This window comes from Rhinopithecus roxellana, chromosome 15 (assembly GCF_007565055.1).
Source record: "Rhinopithecus roxellana isolate Shanxi Qingling chromosome 15, ASM756505v1, whole genome shotgun sequence".
Classification (NCBI taxonomy): domain Eukaryota; kingdom Metazoa; phylum Chordata; class Mammalia; order Primates; family Cercopithecidae; genus Rhinopithecus; species Rhinopithecus roxellana.
This window is the reverse complement of record NC_044563.1, coordinates 66,923,502-66,946,332: the sequence shown is the minus strand read 5'-3', so window position 1 is coordinate 66,946,332 and position 22,831 is coordinate 66,923,502. Positions and strand designations below refer to the sequence as shown.

Genomic DNA, 22,831 nt, shown 5'->3' with positions numbered 1-22,831 from the left:
TTCTAGATGCCATTAAGACTGAGATTCATGGGAGGAGGTCAAAATATCAACATTAACAGGAGTTTGGACGAAACTGATTCCAGCCTTCATGATGACTTCAAGACTTTCTTGGAGGAAGTAACTACAGATGTGTTGGAAACTGCAAGAGAACTAGAATTCAAAATCGAGCCTGAATTGCTGCAATCTCATGATAAAACTTGAACAGATAAGGAGTTGCTCCTTGTGGATAAGCAAAGACAGTGGTTTCTTGAGATGGAGTCTACTCCTGGTGAAGAAACTAGGAACACTGTTGAAATGACAATAAAGGATTTAGAAAACTATATAAACCTTGTTGATAAAGCAGTGGCAGGGTTTGAGAGGATCAACTCCAATTAAAAAAATTTTAATTAAAACTTCTTTTTAGATGGGCGCAGTGCCACACCCTATAATCCCAGTACTTTAGGAGGCTGAGGTGGGTGGATGGCTTGAGCTCAAGAGTTCAAGACCAGCCTGGTGACAGGGTGCAACACCATCTATACAAAAAATACAAAAATTAGCTTGGTGTGGTGTCACATGCCTGTAGTTCCAGCTACTCGGGAGGCTGAGGCTGGAGGATTGCATGAGCTTGGGAAGCAGAGGTTACAGTGAGCTGATATCAAGCCACTGTACACCAGCCTGTGTGACAGAGTGAGACCCTGCCTCTAAAACAAATTCAGAAAAGCTGGCAGAGGTTGGCTGGTTCATGAGGTTGAAGAAAAGAAGCCATCTTCATAACACAAAAGTGCAAGGTAAAGCTGCAAGTGCTAATGTCAAATCTGCAAATTATCCAGAAGAGCTAGGTAAGATCACAATTTTTTTTTAGAGGCAGGGTCTCACTCTGTCACCCAGGCTGGAGTACAGTGGCATGATCATGGCTCACTGTAGCCTTGAACTCCTAGGGTCAAGCAATCCTCCTGTCTCAGCCACCCAAGTATCTAGGACTACGGGGTGTACCACCACGCCTGGCTAATTTTTACATTTTTTTTTTTTTTTTTTGGTAGAGATGGGGGTGTCCCTATGTTGCCCAGGCTAATCTTGAACTCCTGGTTTCAGCATCCCAAAGTGCTGAGATTACAGGTTTGAACCACTACACCCAGCAATCAACTCTAATTTTGAAAGAAGTTATTCTGTAAGTAACATGCTATCAAACAGCATCACACGCTATAGAGAAATCCTCGTGAAGGCTGGGCGCAGTGGCTCACGCCTGTAATCCCAGCACTTTGGCACTCTGGGAGGCCCAGGCAGGGGGACTGCCTGAGGTCAGGAGTTCGATACCAACCTGGACAACATGGTGAAACCCCGTTTCTACCAAAAATACAAAAAATTAGCCGGGTGTGGTGGCAGGCACCTGTAACCCCAGTTACTTGGGAGGCTGAGGCAGAATTGCTTGAACCCGGGAGGTGGAGGCTGCAGTGGGCCAAGATCATGCCATGCACTCCAGTCTGGGTGACAGAGTGAGACTCTGTCTTAAAAAAACAAACAAAAAAAGAAATCCTCATGAAAGAAAGATCCAGGAGGTTGGGTGCACGGGTTCATGACTGTAAACCCAGCACTTTGGTAGGCTGAGGCAGGAAGACTATTTGAGCCCCAGGAGCTCAATGCAATGGAGTGAGACCCACCTCTAATTTAATAAAAAAAAAAAAAAAAAAAAAAAAAAAAAAAAAAAAAAAAAAAAAAAAAAAAAAAAAAAAGCAGGGGGTGGAGCAGGGTAGTGGAAGAAAGATTCAACCCATGTGTCAAACTTCATCACTGTCTTATTAAACAAACTGCCACATCTCCAATCTTCAGTGACCACCATCCAGATCAGTGGCAGCCGTCAACATCAAGGCAAGACCTTCCACCAACAAAAAGATTATGACTTGCTGAAAGCTCAGATAATTGCTAGAATTTTTTAGCAATAAAGTATTTTTTAAATATTTGAAAAATTTGTCAAGTATAGTGGCATGCAGCTGTAATCCCAGCTACTCAGGAGGTTAAGGTGGGAAGATCCCTTGACTCCAACCTAGGCAACACAGCAAGACCCTGTCTCAAATTTTATTTTATTTTGAGACAGAGTCTCACTCTGTCACCCAGGCTGGAGTATGGTGGCACAATCTTGGCTCACTGCAACCTCTGCCTCATGGGTTCAAGCAATTCTCCTGCTTCAGCCTCCCGAGTAGTTGGGAATACAGGCACCAGACACTACGCCTGGCTAATATTTTGTACTTTTAGTAGAGATGCGGTTTCACCATGTTGGCCAGGCTGGTCTCGAACTCCTGACCTCAAGTGATCCACCTGACTCAGCCTCCCAAAGCGCTGGGATTACAGGTGTGAGCCACCACTCCCGGCCTCAAATTTTAAAAAACAGAGAATAAAAAAGAAAAAGTCATACATCGTACTAGACAGTTCAGAAACCACAACATAGAACCTGAAGTTTTTATAAGTTAGATAAGTCTCTTTAAAAAAAAAAATCTCGCCAGGCACGGTGGCTCATGCCTGTAATCCCAGCACTTTGGGAGGCCAAAGCAGGTGGATCACCTGAGGTCAGGAGTTCGAGACCAGCCTGGCCAACATGGTGAAACCCCAACTCTACTAAAAATACAAAAAAATTAGCTGGGTGTAGGGGTGGGTGCCTGTAATCCCAGCTGCTTGGGAGGCTGAGGCAGGAGAATAGCTTGAACCTGCGAGGCAGAGGTTGCAGTGAGCCAAGATCACGCTACTGTACTCCAGCCTAGTGTCAGAGTGAGACTCCGTTTCAAAAAAAAAAAAAAAAAAAGTGTATGAGGATTCTGATTTCTCCACATCCTCACCAACACTTGTTATTATCCAACTTTGATTCTAGCCATCCTAGTGGATGTGAAGTGGTATGTCATTGTAGTTTTAATTTACATTTCCCTGATAACTAACAATATTGAGCATCTTCATGTGCTTACTGGACATTCGTACATCTTCCTTGGGGTCCACTTGGAGCTCTGCCTATTGGGTTGTCTTTTTGTTACTGAGTTGTCAGAGTTCTTTACATATTCTAGATGTGAGTTGCTTATCAGAGAAATGGTTTGCAAATATTTTCTCTCATTCTGTGGGTCGTCTTTTATGATGGTGTCCTTTGAAGCACAGAAGTTTTTAATTTTTATGAAGTTCAGTGTTTTTCTTTTGCTGTTCACGCTTTTGGTATCATATCTACAAATTCCTTTCCAAATACAAAGTCATGAAGATTTACTAATATGTTTTTTTTTTTCAAGGAGTTTTAAAGTTTCAGGTCTTTAATCCATTTTGAGTTATTTTTTGTATATGGTCCCACCTCGTTCTTTTGCATGTAGCTATCCAGTTGTCCCAGCACCATCTGTTAAAAAGTGTATTCTTTTACCACTGAAAGATCTTGGCATCCTTGTTGGAAATCAGTTGAATACAAAAGGGTTTTTATCTGGACTCTCTATTCCACTGATTTATATGTCCTTGTGCCAGTACCACAATGCTTTAATTACTGTTGTTTTGCAGTAAATTTTGAAGTCAAGAAGCTGAGTCCTCCTATTTTGTCCTTTTTCAGTACTATTTTGGCTATTCTGGGTCCCCTGCAACTCCGTATTAATTTCAGAATCAGACTGTCAATCTTTACAAAGTCAGCTAGGATTCTGATAGGAACTGCATTGAATTTATAGATTAGTTTGGAGAATACTGCTATCTTTACAATGTTGAATCTTCTGATCCGTGAACATGGGGTGTTTTTCCACTTATTTAGTCTTTAATTTCTTTCAGCAATGTTGTAAGTTTTCAGAGTATGAGTTTTTCTTTGTTAAATTTATTCTTTTGATGTCACCATGAATAAAATTATTTTCTTAACTTTTTTTTTTTTTGAGACAAGAATCTCACTCTGCTGCCCAGGCTGGACTGCACTGGTATGATCACGGCTCACTGAAGCCTTGATCTGCTGGGCTCACCTGATCCCTGCCCCTCAGTCTCCTGAGTAGCTGGGACTACCGGCATGGGCCACCAACAAGCCTGGCTAATTTTTGTATATTTTGTACAGACGGGGTTTTGACACATTGCTCAGGCTGGTCTCAAACTCCTGGGCTCAAGCAATCCACCCACCTTGGCCTCCCAAACTACTAGGATTACAGGCATGAGCCACTGAATCCAGCCTGTTTTCTTAATTTAATGCTTCACTGCAAATGTATAACAAGACAACTTATGTTTGTATACTGGTTTTATATTGTGCAACCTTGCTCAACTTGTTTATTAGTCCTACAGTCTTTTTTTTTTGAGACGGAGTCTCGGTCGCTCTGTTGCCCAGGCTGGAGTGCAGTGGTGCGATCTCGGCTCACTGCAAGCTCCGCCTCCCAGGTTCACGCCATTCTCCTGCCTCAGCCTCCCGAGTAGCTGGAACAGGTGCCCGCCACCACATCCAGCTAATTTTTTTGTATTTTTAGTACGGACAGGGTTTCATCGTGTTAGCCAGGATGATCTCTATCTTCTGACCTCGCGATCCACCCACCTCAGCCTCCCCAAAGTGCTGGGATTACAGGCGTGAGCCACCGCGCCCGGCAGTCCTATGCTTCTTAAATGAATTCCTTATGATTTTCTATAAACAGGTTGTATATCCCTTATCCAAAATGCTTGGGGGCCAGGTGTGGTACTTTACAAAAGTATGTGGCAATTAAGCTATAAAGCTCCTAAAGCTCTTATTTTACTTCACAACTGATCAAGTGATAGTAATTACCAAACCTCTGCTAAGATCTCTTTTAAGGACCCTGAATGAAGCCAGTCAAGAACAGGGCTTCAGCCCGAGTGCAGTGGCTTATGCTTGCAATGCTAGCACTTTGGGAAGCTAAAGCGGGCAGATGGCTTGAGCTCAGGAATTTAAGACCAGCCTGGGCAATATGGTAAAAACCCATCTCTACAAAGAAATACAAAAATTAGCCAGGTGTGGTAGTGTGTGCCCGTAGTCTCAGCTACTTGGGGGACTGAGGCAGAAGGATTGCTTGAGCCTGGGAGGTCGAGGCTGCAGTGAGCCCAGATTGAGTCACTGCATTCCAGCCTAGGTCAAAGAGTGAGACCCTGTCTCAAAATAATAATAATAATAATAATGAAATCATAAGAATAAGGCTTCAGATAGCAGCTCTATAAATTATCAGTTTTTGGAGACACAGAGAGTTATAGAAAATTTCTGCTCTGATATAGTCAGTATTATATGAAGTGTCTCTAGGGGAACCACATGCCAGACTATGGAGTGTGACTCTGGGACTGGTATTATCTTATACTACAACTATTACTACTAATGGCTTAACTCTTATGTTAGAGACTAAAAAAAATAATGAATGAACACATTGAAAAAGAGGCAATATTTTAAAACACTCAAATAGAATGAAAAAATTTGAATTTTAGAGCTTAAAGGGCAAATAGATTATTTTATGGCTTAGGAAATGTAGTTTAGCTCAACAAGCGCTGGTGGGAGCCAATGAGGGTTCTTCCTTTCCGAAGTATGAAGCAAAGCCATGTCCTTTGAGTCTGAACTGGTGGAGCCAAGAGTTCCTCACTAGTCTCTTTACTAAGTAGTTTTTGGTTTTCATAAAAATCTTTGCTTTTCAATTTCTTCTCTGTATTTTTCATTCTTTAGTATTTCCTCCATAGTAGGTGGAGTCATTCTTGCTCTTTTTTTTGTGTGTGTGAGACGGAGTTTCACTCTTGTTGGCCAGGCTGGAGTGCTGTGGTGCAATCTCGGCTCACTGCAACCTCCGCTTCCCAGGTTCAAGTGATTCTCTTGCCTCAGCCTCCTGAGTAGTTGGGACTACAAGCATGTACCACCATGACTGGCTAATTTTTCTATCTTTACTAGAGACAGGGTTTCACCATGTTGGCCAGGTTGGTCTCGAACTCCTGACCTCAGGTGATCTGCCTGCCTCGGCCTCTCAAAGTGCTGGGATTACAGGCATGAGGTACTACACCCAACCTGTTTCTTGTTCTTTTGATCCAAGCTTCCCATTTTGTTGGACTATCCCCTACTTCACAGTCTCTTTTATTTGTTGCTTCTACAGTTCTTTTCTCTTGAATAGTTTGTCCTCACCTCTCCAGTTCTTGTAATCTGGGATAGACTAGTATTCTTTTTTTTTTTTTTTGAGACGGAGTCTCACTCTGTGCCCCAGGCTGGAGTGCAGTGGCACAGTCTCGGCTCACTGCAAGCTCCGCCTCCCAAGTTCACGCCATTCTCCTGCCTCACTCTCCTGAGTAGCTGGACTACAGGCGCCCGCCACTGCGCCCGGCTAATTTTTTTTTTGTATTTTTAGTGGAGTCGGGGTTTCACCGTGTTAGCCAGGATGGTCTTGATCTCCTGACCTCGTGATCCGCCCATCTCGGCCTCCCAAAGTGCTGGGATTACATAGACTAGTATTTGTTCCCAAACCAGTTCATGCCCACATGCTCCTTCACTTCTTTTGACAGTGATCTCCACAAGGCACAGAACAAATCCTGAGACCAACCCATGCTGTCCACCCTGCTCTCAGCATTGCTAGCAGCCAGTCTGCAGCAGGGGTAATGCTCCAGCCACTGATCCAGCTCCCCTATAAGTATTCTTTTTAGTGATTTGATAATAACATAAGAATAATTGTTTCTATAAAAGAACAACTGTTCTTATTAGAATGAAAATCTTACTACTTCTAAAACTCATATTCGATCTGTTCAAACCAGTAAATCAACTATCCCAAAAGTGACAAACTATACAACTAAAAAGATTGATGTGGAAAAATGTTATGACTCATTACAGTAAATTCCTTTCTAAATTATCAGACTAAGAAGAAATCAGGCAAATTCTGTAACAAAATGATCTTTAAAACAATGAAAAAATTACCAATGGGCCAGAATATTAAAAGCTGAGTCCTTAGCTGTAGTTATTTGCTGCCTAACAACCTAAAGAGAAAAAAGTGACTGTGAGAATGACAGACATTAGCCTATTCTGATTATCTGAATATCCCAGAAAAATACACACTTGTTGACCTGTAAATATATTTTTAAAATTACAATAAACTTTAAAAAATCTATTAATTTGAATATTCTCTGAAACTTACTACCTGAAAATTTCCCAATAAAGTATACCTCACACGGTAATTACTCAATTCCTATTAAGGTTTCTAATTCTAGATCTGCCACAGACACTCTCGGTATCCCTGTCCCTACAGAAGATTGCTACAACGATAAATACATTTGAATCTTTTGACACATTACTAAGCATTAATTAAAAGAATTACAGTCTTTTCAAATTACCCAAAACTCAGTAACAGATTTCTTCACCTCATGCATAATTAGGCTTTATTCAAGTATTTCACATTCAATTCAATTATCAATGAATATATTAATATTGCCTGGAGACAGCACGTACACTAGGTAGAGCAACAGCTTTTTAGTTCAGACAGACCTGCACATTAATCATGGTTATACAACTGTAGTGGCTGGATGACCTTAAACAAGGGAGCTTTCTGAGGGCCATGATACAGATTAAATGAGACGAGTCTGTGTAAAGTGCCCAGTGCCTAGCACAGACTGTTTATATAAGAATACGGTGCAGCAGTGATTAACAGATAAGCTATCATTATTGACAGATCTCTGACTCTATCACCTTTGACTAAAATCTCAGCAATATCCTTCTGAATGTCACTTCTGGGCTTCTACTGTCCAGCTAGAGTGCCAGACAATTCCATCTGAACGTGTTCGCCATTTTGCAAATTCAATGTCTGAAAACAAACTCAAATTATTTCCCAACTAACATACCACTACAGAATTTCTTAATCTGTTAATCATGGATACCTTCAATTGCTCAGGCATCCATAGCTTAAGATCATGAGGTCAGGAGATCGAGACCATCCTGGCTAACACCGTGAAACCCCGTCTCTACTAAAAAATACAAAAAACTAGCCGGGCGAGGTGGCGGGCGCCTGTAGTCCCAGCTACTCGGGAGGCTGAGCCAGGAGAATGGCGTAAACCCGGGCGGTGGAGCTTGCCGTGAGCTGAGATCCGGCCACTGCACTCCAGCCTGGGTGATAGAGCAAGACTCCATCTCAAAAAAAAAAAAAAAAAAAAAAAAAAAAAATCTAGTACTAATTTTTGATTCTCCACACCCAATCCCTCACCTCCCATCAAAACTGGGTATCATCCCTCAGGCACTCTCCCTTCACAGCCAAGTTTATAAAAATTACAGATACTCCCCACTGATAAATATTTATCATAAATCAAAGTCATTTCCCAGAGCAACAGTGTTAATTATGCTCATTACCAAGAGATGATAATAATGGTCTTGTGTGGTAATGTAAGTCTTAGCTCTCTAGTCTTCATTAGTTTTTTCTCTGTGCTTAGTTTTGAGGTATGAATATTATTAAATCCAGCATGTTCGATAAGCACAAAAACAGTAAGAATGGTGAAAGTATTAACAAACAGAGGTGTTGGAAATAAAATGCAGAGATATATTAATAAAGAATGAGAAAGCTGCTGCTCCCATAAATGGGATCAATATTAAACAGAATGAATGACTCTGAAGTACTTATAACAAATTCTGCAACATATGAAGATGATATACCTATATGATAACTGATAATAAAAGACGGGAAAAAATGATAGGAGAAATGTAAAAATTTTGGAGTATGTGGTTAGAGTGGCATTAACACTAGACAGCGGATTTTAAACTTGAATCTCAGGCCTCTTTACACTCTTAAAATTTATTGAGAACCCAAAAGAGCTTTTGCTTTATATGAACTATATCTAAAAATATTTATATTATAAATTAAAACTTAGAAATTTTAAAAATTATTCATCTAAAAATAACAGTAAGTCTGTTACCTTTTAAGACAACATAGTTTTCAAAAAACTAAATTTTCTCAGGCCAAAAAAAAAAAAAAAAACAAAGAAAAAGGCAAGAGTAGCAGAGTGTGGCTTACTGGAAATCAGCTGAATTCTCATGTGTGTTAAGTCTGTTACAGTATCACATTTCAGCTGAGCGCAGTGGCTCATGCCTGTAATCCCAGCACTTTGGGAGGCCGAGGCAGGCAGATAACCTGAGTTCAGGAGTTTGAGATTAGCCTGGCCAACATGGTAAAACCCTCGTCTCTACCAAAAACACAAATATTAGTCCAGCGTGGTGGCACACACCTGTAGTCCCAGCTACTTGGGAGGCTGAGGCAGGAGAATCACTTGAACCTGGGAGGTAGAGGTTGCAGTGAGCTGAGATCATGCCACTGTACTCCAGCCTGGGCAACACAGCAAGACTCTGTCTCAAACAAAATTAAAAAAAAAAAAAAATCACATTTCAAGTAGGTAGCCTCTGGAAACCTCCACTGTATATCTAAGAATAAGAATGAAAAATGGCAAGTAATGTCTTAAAACACTGCTAGAAGATTGTTTTGATCTCATGTACTCTCTAAAAGGTTCTGGGAATCCCCAAGGAGAGTGCCCAGACTACATTAACCACTGCTTTCAAGTTTAATGTTAAAAATCAGGACTGGGCCTGTGTGCGGTGGCTCATGCCTGTAATCCCAGGACTTTGGGAGACCGAGGCGGGCAGATTACCTGAGGTCAGGTGTTCGAGATCAGCCCAGTCAACATGGCAAAACCCTGTCTCTACTAAAAATACAAAAATTAGCTGGGCATGGTGACACACACCTGTAATCCCAGCTACTCGGGAGGCTGAGGCATGAGAATTGCTTGAACCTGGGAGGCGGAGGTTGCAGAGAACTGAGATCACACCACTGCACTCCAGCCTGGGCGACAGAGTGAGACTCTGTCTCAAAAAAAAAAAAAAAAAAAAAAAAGGACATGGTTAGGAATTTGTAGACAAGAACTTAAGACTAAGCAAGGTGAATGGACTGCTATTTAAATAAACCACAGAAAGATAGCTCCACATCTGCAAGATTCTACCAAATCTGCATCCCAAAAAGTAGTAAAACAATGTGATATGGGAAATGTTCAAGAGGTCTGTTTTGCCATTTGTCACTGAAGGTGGATGAGTTTAATACTTGTGTATTTAAGGCAGGGGTCCCTACCTGAACAAATCTGCAATGTAGATATAAAAAATTTAGGTGGCTGGGCATGGTGGCTCATGCCTGTAATCCCAGCACTCTGGGAGGCCGAGGCAGGTGTGTCACCTGAGGTCAGGAGTTCAACAATAGCCTGGCCAACATGGTGAAACCCCGTCTCTACTAAAAATACAAAAATTAGGCACAGTGACGCGTGCCTGTAATTCCAGCTACTCAGGAGGCTGAGGCAGGAGAACTGCTTGAACATGGAGGCAGAGGTTGCAGTGAGCCGAGATCGTGCCACTACACTCCAGCTCCAGGGCGACAGAGCAAGACTCCGGCTCGACCAAAAAAAAAAAAAAAAAAAAAAAATTCTTTTAGGTAAAAGATGATGGTCAAGAGAATGTTTATCTGGCCACGAAAAATAGAACCTGCTGGGTAGCTTCAGAAGTTAGGTTTCCTTGCAGACAAAAAAAAAAAAAAAAAAAAAGTGGCGCAGAGGGAGGGGGGCATACAAAACAAGCCAACTAAGTTTTCATATCTGGAATGAAGGCCTAGAATTATGGGGGTCATTTTGTTACCATAGGAGAGCCAGCCTACGGATGGCAAAGCAAGAACTTAGGTCCTCAAGGATATCACTGAATTGCTAATTTAACCAACTTTGAGGCTGTTTTTTGTTTTAAATAAATGTCTGTATTGTTTCAGTCACCTGATTCAAGGTTTTCCGATAACATAAATTGAATACTTTCATACACATGTCCCATAGGTATTTCAGCAGGTCCCAAGTGAATTCATTATCATCTCTCAAAAATGTATTCTTCTTTTTCAAGTACTAATGACAGTACAACTCCAAAAAGCTAAAACCCCCAAATGTCCATGTTCTAATCCCTCGAATTTGTGAAAGATAACTTTATGGCTTTGCAGATGTGATGAAATATCCTGGAATGGGGAGATGATCCCAGATTACCCAGGTGGGCCCTAAATACAGTCACAAGTCTCCTTATATAAGGAAGGCAGATGGAGACTTGGCACACACAGAAGGTGAAAGTTGGGGAAGAGAAGGTGGCGTGGCAATGTAAAGACTGCAGTGATGAATGATATGGTCACAAGATGAATGCCTGCAGCCCACTTAAGCTGGAAGAGGAAAGGAATGGTTTCTCCCCTAGATCCTTTGGAGGGAAGGAGTACTTGCCAACATCTTGATCTCAACCCAGTTATGATAATTTCAAGCTTCTGTGAGAAAATTAATGTATTGTTTTAAGCTCTCTAATTTGTCATAATTAATTACAACAGCCACAGAAAACTAATACAATTTCTCTTCCCCTTTTCCTTCTAACACAGACCTGGTCACCAAGACCTATTTCACAAATCCATCCCTTCCTTTCTCCACTATCACTGCCTTGGACTACTGAAACAGCATCCTGATCGATCTCCTTGCCTTCAGTCTCACTGGCCTTATATTAATCTTTACCATTATTTAAACTGTCTCTAAAATACAATTATCTGAGTCCAGACACTTATTAGCTCACAGCTTGATGATCACGCTGAACTATCAACAGTACTTGGTACTTTTCAGCACTATCCTACACCCTATCACATCTGATATGGACTGATTTAAATATATAAAATCCTTGAGATCTGGCAGAACCATTATTATCTCCCATTACATTGATGGGGAAATTGAGGTTCAGAGAATTAAATGACTTGGCTAAGGTTACAGGGCTAGTAACAGCAACTTACATCCTGATGGTAAACTTTCTCGCTATTTTACAATCTATTATGCTGTTAGATAACTTTATGCTGCTGTCTCTCCCTCCCTACTCTGCAAAATGAACTCTCTGCCCTCAACTGGTTTTGACTCTTCATTTTCCGTATATATCATACATAATCCCACTTCCCCAGCTCTGGTCCCTTTTCGGAATTCCCTCCTCACTGATCTCCACAGGTCAAATTCTGTTTTATTTTGTTTTCCCTTTTAACCTAAATGTCAGCAAAGCCTTTTTTTTTTTTTTTTTTCCTTTTTGAGACAGAGTCTCATTTTGTCACCCAGGCTGGAGTGCAGTGGCACAAACTTGGTTCAGTGCAACCTCCACCTCCCGGGTTCAAGTGATTCTCGTGCCTCAGCTTCCTGAGAGCTAGGATTATAGGCGTGCACCACCACGCCCAGCTTATTTTTGTATTTTTAGTACAGACAGGGTTTCACCATGTTGGCCAGGCTGGTCTCGAACTCCTGACCTCGTGATCCGCCCACCTCGACCTCCCAAAGTGCTGGGATTACAGGTGTGAGCCACTGTGCCCAGCCAGCCTTCCATTTTGATGTCACTTTCAGATGTACTTTCAAATATATTCTTTGGATCTTAAAATCTTAACGAAACTAAAGATGAGAAAAATAAAGATTACAGAAAATATGGGCTAACAGGGACTCAAATTCAAAGCCTCTGACTTTAATTAAATCCTATTCTCATTTTATTATTAAACCAAGCTGTCTTTCTCTACACTGAACTCTGGTGGTAGTTCTATTTGGACCCACTGATCCTGTGTTTCATATCATATCAATTTAGGTTTACCAGGGTATTTGCTCTGTCTCTCCAAGGATTATTCCAATATATTTATACAATCAATCACATCTGTACTCCCACAAGTTCTTAAAAAATCACTTTATGAGTGCCTTTCTGATATAATTCATGTATAATAAACTGCATAGTGTATAATTTGATGAGTTATGACATATATATCACCACCATCAAGATAAGGAATATTGCACAATTTCTGTAAGTTTCTTTGCAATCTTGCCTTCCTGTCCTTGCCAGGAATTATCAATGTGCTTTTCACTTTAGTAGTTCCATTTTCTAGAATTTTATATAAATGGGATTATATAGCACGTACTCTTTTTTTCAGGCTTCTTTCATGGACATAATTATTCTGAGATTCATTCATGCTGTGGAGCGTAAGGATTTTTGTTCTTTTTATTGTTGAATACTATTCCATCGCATGGATGTAACAATCTGTTTTATCATTTAATTGCTGATAGACTTAAGTTGTTTGAAGTTGGGCTATTACAAATAAAGCTGCTGTGCACATTTGTGTACAAGATTTGTGTGGACAAACCAGCAGCAGATGTTCTTATTTCTGTTTCTATAACATTTATGTGTTATACTCTTAATATTGCTTATTATATTGCAGTGATTCCATAAAAAAAAGTCACTACTCTATTCACCAGTATAATATTTTACATACAAGTGATCAGTAAGTAGTTTACAGATTTTGCTCACCCATGGGCCTAATACGACTTGACAGACAAAGCTGAGTCCTGTCTATATTCTATAACCGCCTAAAAGAGTGCATACACTGGTATGCAACAGGATCATAAGAAAAAAATTAAAAATTAAAAAAATAGAAATAAGAGTGTGCACTGAAAAATCACTGAGTAAATGTTCTTGATTTATGGTGCTTATGTTTGGGAGAAGCATATTGTTCTTTTAGGTTCAGTCACATTATGATTAAAAGCTTAACTGCAAATGGCAAACAAAATATATAAATTAGTATTTTAAGAGTGCAACACACACAACATACAAATGTTTTGTAGGAAACCTGTTAAAACAATTGATTTAAGAATGGAAGAATCACAGCACAACGTAGAAACTTCATGTTAAACTTACATGGAAAATGTATACATGTGTACTCGAACTAGTGCAAATTACAACTCAACCACCCCACCAAAAGTTATTAATAAGATGTTTCTCACTATTAAGAGTCTTTTTTTCTTTACAAATATAGCAGTACCTCATATTTTATATTTTGCTCTAAACTTGTCACTCTTATCAATCTAAGTAAATGTCTATTTTTTCCCATGATACGAACCAAGTTTTTAGATTGGATTTACATGAGAACTCATATTTGGGAACATGCTTTTTCTTTTTCTGAACAGTAATGAAAATGTTTTGTGATCTTTATTTCACATTAGTTTACTTCCCTTAAGTGTTTTTACGTTTTCAGGGAGAATTTCAAATGGACTACTTCATCTGAATTTAAAAAGATAATCTTAGGCCTGGAACAGTGGCTCATGCCTATAATCCCAACACTTTGGGAGGTCAAGGGAGGAAGCTCCTTTGAGCCTAGGAGTTCAAGACCAGCTGAGGCAACACAGAGAGACCTTGTCTCTACTAAAAAATTTTTTTTAAAAATTAGCTAAGTGTGGTGCCGTGCGCCTGTAGTACCAGCTAGACAGGAGGCTGAGTGAGGCAGGAGGATCACTTGAGCCTGGAAGGTCAAGACTACAGTGAGCTGCGATTTCACCACTGCACTCCAGCCTGGATGACAGCAAGATCTTGTATCAAAAAAAAGACCATTTGGCCGGGCATGGTGGTTCACGCCTGTAATCCCAGCACTTTGGAAGGCCAAGGCAGGTGGATCACCTGAGGTCAGGAGTTTGAGACCAGCCTGGCCAACATGATGAAACTCCATCTCTACTACTACTACTACTACTACTACTACTACTACTACTAAAATAATTAGCTGGGGATGGTGGTGCATGCCTGTAATCTCAGCTACTTGGGAGGCAGAGGCAGGAGAATTGGTTGAACACGGGAGGCAGAGGTTGCAGTGGGCCGAGACTGCATCACTGCACTCCAGCCTAAGCAACAAGAGCGAAATTCCATCTCAAAAAATAAAAAAAATAAAAAACAAACAAACATTTTATAACTAGTTGTTTTTCAATGAAACAAAGATTCTAATCATTTTACTCTATGAATAAGCCCTTTCTAGTTCAGAGATTTGAAAAAGTAATGGAGAGTTATCAATAAATCAATTAATTCAGAAACATTAAATGATTAGAATTTCCTCTCCTTGCTGATAGTCACCAAGTCATGCCGATTGTTACTTTCTACATCAAGGGAAGATAAATTAATATATATTGAGTAACTCCCACCAAGTGTCATTATCTCACTCTGGACTCACAAATTCACAAACCTGGTAAAAGGATATTTTAAATCCAGTTATAGGCCAGGCACGGTAACTCACGCCTGTAATCCCAGCACTTTGTGGGGCCGATGGATGGATGTCTTGAGGCCAGGAGTTTGAGACCCTGTCTCTACTAAAAATACAAAAATTAGCTGGGTGTGGTGGTGTACGCCTGTAACCCCAGCTATTACTCAGGAGGCTGAGGCACAAGAATTGCTTGAACCTGGGGGGCAGAGGTTGCAGTGAGCTGAGATCACGCCACTGCACTCCAGTCTGGGCAACAGAGAGAGACTCTGTCTTAAAAAAATAAAAATAAAAATAAATCCAGTTTTAAAGGAGGAGATAAAATCAGGTTAAATTGTCCATATCCCTTTGACTAAGTAACAAAACCAGGATTTACACAAAGGTCTGTATGACCCCCCCCCCCCCAAAAATCTTCATTTCCCAGTTATTTCTCCCCACCCCATTATGCTGTCATTTATAATAATTTAACCCATTTATGCCAGAGGTTGCAATTATTTGAATTTTTGCAATCAGACCTTAGCGGTGACCTTCAGCAGGATAGAAATAACTCCCACATGCTTAGAGTTCCAATAATGGAACGGTAGGCATAAATGGGTTAATTACAGTACTTAAGGGATATCTGCTATTCACATCATACTACTGTATCTAGAAAGAAAGACTGAATAGAAGGCCTATCTTATTCATCTATGTGGCTCCTTACATGAGCAAGTAAAATTCAAGTCGGTTTTAGTCAACTAGCATTTAAAGAACTCCTTGTTTTCCCTAAAGAGTTTTCAATTGTCCACATCAAGCACTCAAGAGTTCAACTGCATATATGCTTTAAAATATGTACACAAGTGGAAGTAACATCAGCCTCGAGAACTGAGTAGCTGTACTGTGTGGCGTCGTGGTCTAGGCACTTCTTGGACAGCAATGTCTCACCTGCCGATGAAACACTCCTGCGCAAGAAGATCAAGCAGCAGAAACTCAAATTGCGGCACCAGAACCTAAAGTTGCAGGGGCCTCAAATCTGACCGTCAGAAACTCAAAATGGAGATGTGTCTGAAGAAAGAATGAGAGGGAGAAAGGTTAAAAAATCAAAACACTCTATGAATGTGGGCTTATCAGAAGCTCAAAATGGAGATGTGTCTCAAGAAGCAGTGGAAAATACAAAAGCTAAAAAATCTCCCCAGAAATCCACCATATTAACCAATGGAGAAGCAGCAATGCAGTCTCCCAATTCAGAATCAAAAGAGAAAAAGAGAATGATGCTGGGACTGATACAAAAAAAGCAAAAACTGAAAACAGAAGAATCTGAAGAAGAAAGTGCTGAGACTCCTAAAGAAACAGAAAATAATGTGGAGAAGCCAGATAATGATGACGACATTGAGGTGCCCAGCCTACCCCTGGGACTGACAGGAACGTTTGAGGATACTTCATTTGCCTCTCTATGTAATCTTGTCAATGAAAACACTCTGAAGTTTAAAAAAAAAAAAGGGGGGGTTTACATACATGACTGAAATTCAGCATAAAAGTATCAGACCACTTCTGGAAGGCAGGGATCTTCTAGCAGCTGCAAAAACAGGCAGTGGTAAAACCCTGGCTTTTCTCATCCCTGCAGTTGAACCCATTGTTACAATTCATGCCCAGGAATGCATCGGAAGTCCTTGTTCTCTCATCTACTAGAGAGCTAGCCATGTAAACTTTTGGTGTTCTTAAGGAGCTAATGACTCACCACGTGCATACCTATGGGTTGATAATGGGTGGCAGTAACGGATGTGCTGAAGCACAGAAACTTGCTAATGAGATTAACATCATTGTGGCCACACCACGCCGTCTGCTGTACCATATGCAGAATATCCCAGGGTTTATGTATAAAATCTGCAGTGTCTGGTTATTGATGAAGCCGATTGTATCTTGGATGTTGGGTCTGAAGAGGAATTAAAGCAAATATTTAAACTTTTGCCAACACATAGACACACTATGCTCTTTTCTGCCACTCAAACTTGAAAAGTTGAAGGCCTGGCAAGGATTTCTCTGAAAAAGGACCATTTTACGTTAGTGTTGATGATGATAAAGCTAATGCAACAGTGGATGGTCTGGAGCAGAGAGATGTTGTTTGTCCTTCTGGAAAGAGATCCCTTCTGCTCTTTACACTCCTTAAGAAGAACTGAAAGCAGCAGCTCATGGTCTTCTTTCCATCTTGTATGTGCGTGAAATACCACTAAGACTTGCTGAACTACATTGATTTGCCCGTCTTGGCCATTCATGGAAAGTAAAAGCAAAATAAATGTACAACCACATTCTTCCAGTTCTGCAATGCAGATTTGGGAACACTATTGTGTACGGATGTGGCAGCAAGAAGACTGGACATTCCTGAAGTCGAATGGATTGTTCACTACGACCATCTGGATGACACTAAGGAATATATTCATCATGTGGGTAGAACAGCCAGAGGCCTAAATGGAAGAATGCATGCCTTGACCATTTTGGGCCCAGAAGAATTCGGTTTTCTTCGCTACTTGAAACAATCCAAGGTTCCATTAAGTGAATTTGACTTTTCCTGGTCTAAAATTTCTGACATTCAGTCTCAGCTTGAGAAACTGATTGAAAAGAATTACTTTCTTTGTAAGTCAGCCCAGGAAGCATTTAAGTCATACATACGAGCCTATGATTCCCATTCTCTGAAACAGATCTTTAATGTAAATAACTTAAATTTGCTTCAAGTTGCTCTGTCATTTGGTTTCAAGGTGCCTCCCTTTGTTGATCTGAACGTCAACGACAATGAAGGCAAGCAGAAAAAGCGAGGAGGTGGTGGTGGATTTGGCTACCAGAAAACCAAGAAAGTTGAGAAGTCCAAAATCTTCAAGAAAGTTGAGAAGTCCAAAATCTTTACACACATTAGCAAGAAATCATCTGACAGCAGGCAGTTCCCTCACTGAACACATGCCTTTCTTTTATCTTGAATAACTGTTCTAAAATGAATTTTTCCCCCTCGATTTAACAAGATTTTTGTAGCCTTTAGAATTTAAACTTATCTAACAAGAGTATAAATTGACTTGGGTTGCAAGCACTGAGTACTGTAACTTCTATCAAGTCTCTTTGTATTTTTGGGATATAAAACAGGCCTTAATTTTCTTGGTTGCCCAAGGACAGAGCAAGAATATCTGGTCTTTCTTGTGATTATATAATATTTTAATTTTAAATATCCCTCCCTCATACACACAAATGTATGTTACTGTTTTAACATAATTAAATTTTTGTACCTTTTAAAAAAATATGTACACAAGCACAGTGGCTTTCTCCAACTTACCTCTGCACAAGCAGTTAACTTTATGTATGTCTTGGTATGGGTTGAATTGGGTTCCCTAAAAAGATATGTTGAGATCTTGAACCCCAGTGCCTCAGAATGGGACCTAATCAGGGAAATAGAGTCTTTAGAGGTAATCAAGTTAAAGGGAGATCATTGAGGTGTCCTTGTATAAAGGGGACATTTGTAGACAGACATGCATATAGGGAGGACGCCCCATGAAGACTGGAGTTGTGCTGCCACAAGCCAAGGCACTACCAGAAGCTAAAAGAGAGACATGGAACAAGAGATGCTTTCCTCATGGTCCTCAGGAGGAAGCAACCCCACCTATGCCTGATTTCGAACTTCTAGCCTCCACAACTATGAGACAAAAATTTCTGTTAACAGCCACCTACTTTGTCATAGTTTGTTATGGTACCCTAGCAAACTAATACATGTTGCTTTTCAAAGTAATGTAAAAATTAAAAACATTTTAATAAACTAAATGTTTTGACTAAAAGGCACAGATTGTCAGAAGAGATAAAAGCATTCTCAAATATGTTTTTTTAAATAAGAAACCCACTTTAAATAAAAAGACAGATAGATATGGAAGAATATATATCATGCAAACAGTATGTACAAGAAAGCTGGAGTTGGCTTACTTTAACACCAGACAAAGCAGACTTAAGACAAAGTATTATCAAAGATAGAGGTGAGTAATAAAAAATGAGTATGCTGGCCGGGCGCGGTGGCTCAAGCCTGTAATCCCAGCACTTTGGGAGGCCGAGGTGGGCAGATCACAAGGTCAGGCATTCAAGACCCGCCTGGCCAACATGGTGAAACCGCGTCTCTACTAAAAAAGAAACAAAAAAAAAATTAGCCAGGCGTAGTGGCGCTCGCCTGTAATCCCAGCTATTCAAGAGGCTGAGGCAGAAGAATTGCTCGAACCTGGGAGTCAGAGGTTGCAGTGAGCCGAGATCACACCACTGCACTCTAGCCTGGGCGACAGAGTGAGACTCTGCCTCAAAAAAAAAAAAAAAAAAAAAGGCCGGGCGCGGTGGCTCAAGCCTGTAATCCCAGCACTTTGGGAGGCTGAGACGGGCGGATCACAAGGTCAGGAGATCGAGACTATCCTGGCTAACAAGGTGAAACCCCGTCTCTACTAAAAAATACAAAAAACTAGCTGGGCGAGGTGGCGGGCGCCTGTGGTCCCAGCTACTCGGGAGGCTGAGGCAGGAGAATGGCGTAAACCCGGGAGGCGGAGCTTGCAGTGAGCTGAGATCCGGCCACTGCACTCCAGCCTGGGCGACAGAGCGAGACTCCGTCTCAAAAAAAAAAAAAAAAAGAGTATGCTTCAAAATAAAACACTGACAAAATTAAAGGGAAAGTTAATTCCACAATAATAATTGACGATTTTTTTTTTGAGACAGGGTCTTACTCTGTTGTCTAGATTAGAGAGAGGAGGCACAATCACAACACACACAGCCTGGACCTCCGGGACTCAAGCAATCCTCTCACCTTAGCCTCCTGAATAGCTGGGACTACAGGTGTGCACCACCTCACCTAGCTGATTTTTGTATTTTTTTTTTGCGGAGACAAGGGTTTCATGTTGCCCAGGCTGGTCTCAAACTCCTGGGGCTCAATGGATCCACCCACCTTAGCTTTCCAAAGTGCTGAGATTACAGGTGTGAGCCACCATGCCTGGCCAAAAGTTGAAGTTGTTTTTTTTAAACACTGAGTCTCACTCTGTCGCCCAGGCTGGAGTGCAGTGGCGTGATCTCTAATGTCATTTACTACTACACTAGACATTAGACATTCGAATGGGTACGAGGTGGTAAGTCACTGATACTTAGAGACCATCATTTCTCTTTTTTCTTTTTCCTTCCGAGACAAAGTCCCGCTCTGTCGCCCAGGCTGGAATGCAGTGGCGTGATCTCTAATGTCATTTACACTAGACATTTGAATGGGTACGAGGTGGTAAGTCACTGATACTTAGAGACCATCATTTTTCTCTTTTTTCTTTTTCCTTCCGAGACAAAGTCCCGCTCTGTCGCCCAGGCTGGAATGCAATGGCACGATCTTGGCTCAATGGCACGATCTTGGCTCACTGCAACCTTCACCTCCCGGGTTCAAGCAATTCTCCTGCCTCAGCCTCCCAAGTGGCTGGGACTACAGGTATGCACCACCACACCTGGCTACTTTTTGTATTTTTAGTAGAGATGGAGTTTCACCATGTTGGCAAGTCTGGTCTCGAACTCCTGACCTCAGGTTATCCGCTTGCTTCAGTCTCCCAAAGTGCTGGGATTACAGGTGTGAGCCACCACGCCCAGCAATAGTTGAAGATTAATAACCCCTCTCTGCAATTTAGAACTGAACCACACACACACACACACACACAAACCATCAGTAAAGATATAAAAAATCTGCAGCTTGGGAAATATGGTGGAACCCGTCTCTACAAAAAATACAAAAATTAGCCAGACATAGTGGCATGCACCTGTAGTGCCAGCTACTTGGGAGGCTGTGGTGAGAGGATTTCTTGAGCCTGGGAGGTGGAGGTTACAGTGAGCCAAGATCAATCCACTGCACTCCCTGTCTCGAAAAATAAAAAAAAGATGTAAAGGGAAATCATCTTAACCAAACTGACATTTACAGCACAGAATATACAGTCTTTTCAAGTGCAAAGTGGTATGTTCACCAAGAAAGATCATATGCTGGGCCATAAGACAAATCTTAATAAATTTTAAAGGAATGAATGCACAGAGCATGTTCTCTCACCGAAACAGAAAAAGTAATAAAATATCAAGAAAGCCCTAAATATCTGGAAATTAAACAACACACTTCTAAATAATAACCCATGGGCTGGTCAAATAAGGAATCAACAAAGGAAACTGGATATTTTTAACTGATATTAAAAATATGACAATATCAAAATTTGTGGGATGCAAAAGCAGCACTTAGAGGAAAATCTGTAGCTTTAAAGGATATGTTAGAAATGACGGTCTCCAGGCCAGGCGCGGTGGCTCACGCCTGTAATCCCAGCACTTTGGGAGGCCAAGGTGGGCGGATCACAAGGTCAGGAGTTCGAGACCAGCCTGACCAACATGGCGAAACCCCGTCTCTACTAAAAATACAAAATTTAGAAGGTCATGGTGGCGCACACCTGTAATCCCAACTACTTGGGAGGTTGGGGCAGGAGAATCACTTGAACCCAGGAGGCAGAGGTTGCAGTGAGCCGAGATGGTGCCATTGTACTCCAGCCTGGGTGACAGAGCGAGACTTTGTCTTGGGGAAAAAAAAAAAAAAAGAAATGATGGTCTCTAAATACCATGACTTCCCACGTCATAACCATTCAAATGTCTAATAGTAAAAGAAAACAAAAACAAAATAACAAGTCTTGGCAAGGATGTGGAGAAATTAAAATCCCTGTGCACAGCTGGTGGGAATGTAAAATGGCGTCGCCACTGTAGAAAACAGTATAGTGGTTCCTCAAAAAATAAAAAATAGAAATCATCATATGATCCAGCAATTCCACTTCTGGGTAGATACTCAAAAGAAGTGAAAGCAAGCACACACCAGTATTTGTACATTAACATTCAAAGCAGCATTATTCACAATAGCCAAAAGGTAGAAGCAACCCAAAAGTCCACGAGAGATGAATGAACTAATGAAATGTGGCATAAATACACAATGGAATATTATTCAGCCTTAAAAAGGAAGGAAATTCAGATATATGCTGCAACACAAATGAACCCTGAAGACATTATGCAAGTGAAATAAACCAATAATTAAGGAACAAATGCCATATGATTCCAATTACATGATGTAGTTACAGGACACTCAAATTCAGAGACAGAAAAATAGAAGGGTGGTTGCCTGGGGATGTGGGTAGAAAGGGATGGGGAGCTACTGTTTAATGAATACGGAGTTACACTGCTGAAAGATGAAGAGAGTTCTGAAAGATGGGTGGGGGTGATGGTTGTGTAATAATGTGAATGTACTTAATGCCACTGAACTGTACCCTTAAAAATGGTTATGATGGCAAATTTTAGGTTACATGTATTTCACCCCCCTGCCCCCCACACACATATCAGTGGTCTATATGTCTACCTTAGCTAGAAGGAGAGCAAAGAAAACCCAAAATAAATAGACAAAACAAAGCACAGACATAAATTAAAAAGACAAGCCATAGGAAAAATTAAAGCCAAAACTTGGTTCTCTGAAAAAAATAAGCAAAATTGATAAATCTTTAGCTAGACCAATCAAGAAAAAAATGAAGAGGAAAAAAGTGAAGGTGGGGTAGCAGAAGGGAAACCTGTGAAAGAGATAGATATACAGAATAACCAGCATGGCAGGAGTTACTTCAGAAACCAAGGGTACAAGGTATTTCAAGGAGTAGTGATTGACAGTGTCAAATGCTGCTGACTGGTCAAATAAGATAGAAACCAAAGTCTATTGGATTTAGCCACAAAGGAGTCACTGATGACCTTATAATAGCACATAAGAAAAAAGTAGAAGAGTTAGAAAATTGCCATAGAAAAGGAAAGAATATACAGACATGAGGAAGTGAAAACCGTGAGTAAAGACAATT

General features: G+C 40.7%; 1 protein-coding gene and 1 pseudogene across 12 annotated transcripts in view; one reads left to right on the top strand and one right to left on the bottom strand.

The window, feature by feature from the left end:
* The window catches only part of ZBTB44 (zinc finger and BTB domain containing 44), a 70,919-nt gene that overhangs the window by 34,092 nt on the left and 13,996 nt on the right, over window positions 1–22,831 (bottom strand). The window contains exon 1 of one of the 12 annotated variants that reach the window (XM_030917702.1): window positions 9,637–9,663. The exons of 10 other annotated variants lie outside the window; for them this stretch is intronic. The gene's annotated coding sequence lies outside the window, so the exon portion shown is untranslated. Of the gene's footprint in view, window positions 1–9,126; window positions 9,161–9,636; window positions 9,664–22,831 lie in introns of those variants that run through there. One more of the 12 variants, XM_030917703.1, reaches the window with a different exon arrangement.
* On the top strand, window positions 15,885–17,893 carry LOC104656828 (annotated as a pseudogene).